The following is a 4,496-nucleotide window of genomic DNA, read 5'->3' as shown; positions in this document are numbered from 1 at the left end:
AGAAGAGCAGGAGGTGGAGCCACCACAAAGGCCACTGGTGTAGTTTCTTGCCAGGAAAATAAACAGAGTTGAAAAGCACTCTTATGGAGAGGCTGCATTCTATCATTTCCTGGTGGCAGGCAAGCCAGAGAGAATAGTCACTGCCCTCACTTGGTTCAAGTCAACTGAGGAGTGAGAACCTTCTTTGCAATACCTCCATTCAATACCTCACAAGGAAAAAAACCTCCATGCAATACCTCACAAGGAAAAAAAAAAAAAAGCACCATCAAGAGAAAAAACATCTTTTTGCTGATTTGGGATAGATGAGTTTCCTCAATATCCTCTTTCTCAGTCTGTTCTCAGGTGCTCCACACCATTTTGCCATAGAGAACTGCTCCAGTGCTGTGCAACACGACAACTGAAGGGCCAGATGGAGAATACGCTTTTTCAGCTGGTTTGATGGCTTCAAGGGGTTACAAAAACCAAAGCCCATATAGACCTTTGATCAACAGCAGCACTGCAAAGCACACTGATGCTTCTCAGCTCAAATGGTCTTTACTGATCTCATTGTTCAATGCTTAGGCACAGGCTAAAGGGTGCCTGTAAAACAACTGGCAGCTCCAGCACCTGTGCCCCAACTTGCAAAGTGCCTGGGTACTCACAGTACCAAACCCACCATATACACTGCTGCCCCTCCTGACTCAGGAGGATCCAGGGTCTCTTCTCACTGCTGCAGGGCTACCGAGTATCTGTTTTTCAAAGTGGGTGCTCAGAAATCTTTTGGGCAAGCAGAATTTTGGTAGAGGCAACATAGTTCACAGCCAATTCACAAAACTTCACCTCCCAAATAAAGCACAAATGGTATGCATTTATGCCCATAGTCACATTTATCCTCTTTCTTTGTACCAAAAATGACTGCAAAAGCATTTTTAGCAAATTAAAAAATAGCATAAACAAAACAACTAAGATAAAAAACAAACAGAAAGCTCAGAACATCAGAAGTAAGTTTCTGTGACCCTTGGCATCAGAGGGGAGAAAATTTTGGCACTTTGTTCTTGCAATCTCCCAGCAGAGACTTTATCATAAATGCTGACTGTTATATCTTTCTGCACAGTAAACAGCTGGAAATGAACTTTGCTACTCTTGCTGTTATTTTTAATGGTTTGTGACAGAAAGAGCAGATATATACGCAGTCTTGCAAACATGGGCAAGTTAGACAATCATCAGTCCTCTCTTGTTCACGTGACAACCTAGGAATGAAGCAAGCACACAGGACAAAGAGACTCACCTTTTGTATTTTTAACATGGAGATCAGCTGAATATATAGTCTCATATTTAAAAAAGGCTAGCAATTTGTTGCCTTAATGGCACCCATAATTAGATGAAGTGACTATTTGTGCTTCTGAGTCAGAAATCTGTACTTCTAACTGCTGATTACTCCTTCTACAGGAAAAAAACCAAAAAACCCAAGCACCAAAAACTGAAAAAGCCCTGTGAAACAGCAAGGAGAAGGTGGAAAGGCATTGGGAAAGCAGTAGGGGACACTGCAAAGCAAACATTGCAGCACCCTGCCAGTAGCTAGCAATGGTGATGATGTTAATAAAAGGCAGCAGAAACACTGGAATGAGACATAAAAGATATATACCCAAGAAACAAGAAATGAGAGGTCTAGCATCTTTGAGGCCTAATTATGTCATCAGGACTTGGAATCATAACAAAATTTGGAGGATGTTCTGTAGGAAATGAGTTTTCTACCAGATTCCTTTTTACTCTGAGAGCTATTGTTCAGTGTTGGATTTCTGTGAGCACTCCACTGGTTAGTGAATCTTTGCTTTTATAAATGGATGTAACAGTGCAAACCTGCTCTTCTTCAGCCTCTTGCCTAAGTGGAAGCCTATCTACCTGTGCTGCCAGAAGACAAGCAACCTGCTAGGTAGCTGTGTCAGCCACGAAACACAATGACAACACAGGCTTCTGCTGGTCCCTAGAAGGAAGCCCGGATTCTTCAAAAAGAAAAACTAATAAAATCATCATTAGCAGAAAGAAAGAAACAAAACAAAACAAAACAAAAACAAAGCAAGTCTAAAGCGGATCTGATACAACAGAGGGGGGTTCCTGCTGAGTCCACTCTGGATCCACTGCAGAACATAGCTGAGCTCAGCAGCCAAGCTGAACAGAAAAGTACACAACTCATTCTGAAAAACTGTTTTTTTCTTAAGAAAGGCTTTCTTAGCAAGAGCTTCTCTCTTTCTAAACACACACAATTACAATATGATTAACCTTTATGCAGAAAGCTACTCTGAAATAAACAGGCTATTTGTAGTCCACAATAGCCATCACCTAGACAAAGAAAAAATAACACAGTACATCTCCATTTCAAAAAATGTCATCAGCTGGACAGGTGGAGAGCTCAGAGATCTCCCCAGTGCTCAGAGAGGAATTTTAGGGCCTGATACTAAATTTCATTTAGTAGCCCAAACAAGGCTACTAAAACTTCATACCCAAAATCTAGGCTTGCAAGAACAAATCCTGAGGAAGACTCCAGCTTCAAATCCTTCCATGGACCCTTTCTCACACCAGTAAAGGACATTAACAGCATCTGTGGGACAGAGACCACAGCTATTTTTCAGAGACACCAATTGGTTTGATGCCACCTCCATCAAGCATACCTTGCTTGGTTGCTGCAACCTAGTGTTCATTGTACAGCAGCAACTGTTTAGTTCCTTCCCTACAAGACATTTTGCATGAATTAATTATCCCCAATGGAATACAGAAGCCTGCCTCATAAGAAACCATAATCTTCCCTACCAGGATAACAATGTGACTCACAATAGCAGAGACCACCACTCATGACCCAGAACACAGACTACTGTTCCAAAGCAATTCTGACAAGATGTCAGTTATGTTTGCATAACTAATAGACAATTAACACTAAGTAGCTACCAAAGCATCACACTTGTGTTTATTCATCAATTTTCCAGGAAAGTGCACACTCCCAAGCTGGATGATCACAACTCCTCCAAGGTCACAAGTGAATGTTCCGCCCACTTCTCTGTGATTTGGCTAGATCACAGGGCCTCCTCCCTGCTAAACTCCAGCAAGTTTAAAGAAAGCATTTAGCAGCATGCAACACACGACATGAAGTGAGCCAGAAGTCATGAAGAATGAATAAACAGGGCAGCTTAAAACCAGGAAAAACTTGTGGGACACAGAAGCATAGCACTGCAAATCTGCTACCTGCGTTCTTGCAGCATGAAAGATCTGGTATAGGGATTTGCTCTAGGAAGTTCTTTGTCCACATTTGATGTACCTGCACATAACACAGTCATAGCTGTACATCCTCTTAGAAGATGTGGTGGGTTAGCCTTGGCCAGCAGTCAGACACCCCCCATTCACTCCCCTCCCTCAACAGGACACAAAAAATAGCCAAAATAGACTGAAAGACTGCTTATTGGTTACCATCGTGGGCCAAACAGAGCCAAATTTGGAAAATCAATTTAATTTATAGGCAATTAAAAACAGATAATGAGGAAGCTAAAAACAAAGACAAAAGTTCCTCTCTGCTTCTCCCTCTTCACTGTTTTCTCCTTCTCCAGCATGGTTTCTCCACATGCTGCTGAGGAATCTCAGCTCTGGAGTCTGGAGCATTGCATCCTCCTCCTTCAGAGCTTGGTGTTTGCACTGCTGTTTCCCTCTCTTTTCCCTCCCCACACTTCTCTGTCTGTTTAGCATTTTTCTGTACAGTTGTAAATACTTTTTCACTGAAGTGCCACTGGTTTGGCTGCTTAGCTCAGCTGTGTCCTACAGTGGATTCAGAGTGGAGCCAGCAGGAACTGTGCTCTCCTCTCTAGCCTTTTCTCAGAGAGGCTACCCCAGTAGCAGCCCTGCTACTGACATGATGCCATCTCCACTCAGCTGAAAAGCCTACCATAAACAATCACAAGACTGAAAGGGAAAATAGGGGTGAAATATCCTTCCCATCACCTCCTAGTGAGACCAGAAATGTCAGTTACAAAGTGATGGATGCATGAAAACTGTCAACAACATTAAATATTTGGAAACCATACAGGTGCTTTTCCTTATAATGTTCAGGCAAGAATCGCTGAGGACTAAACTCCTCCAGGTCAGGGAAAATCTTGGTAGGGCACAAGTTAGAACAGGAGTATTTGTACCATTCAATACTTGATATCCTTCACCTAGGAGAAAAGAGAAAGGAAGAAGGATCAAAACAGCAAATAGGTGGCTATCTATAACTGCTTTACCATAAAATAAAAAGAGAAAAACACTACCCTTTACCTGGAAAACTTTATCAGTACTCTCTCCTGCAGATATTCCAGCACCCATCCCAGCCACCTCTAGAATGGCCACATGGTGCATTCCTATCTCAATTTCTTCAATCTTGATAAAGGAGGAATGGAAAACTTACCAAACACCTTGTCCAGTTCTCTGTGAATCTTCTTCTGGGTTTCAGGAATACATCCAAGTAAGCATAAGGCCATTGCAAGGGTGTGCAGATA

This window comes from Haemorhous mexicanus, chromosome 4 (assembly GCF_027477595.1).
Source record: "Haemorhous mexicanus isolate bHaeMex1 chromosome 4, bHaeMex1.pri, whole genome shotgun sequence".
Classification (NCBI taxonomy): domain Eukaryota; kingdom Metazoa; phylum Chordata; class Aves; order Passeriformes; family Fringillidae; genus Haemorhous; species Haemorhous mexicanus.
This window is presented reverse-complemented; position numbering follows the sequence as displayed.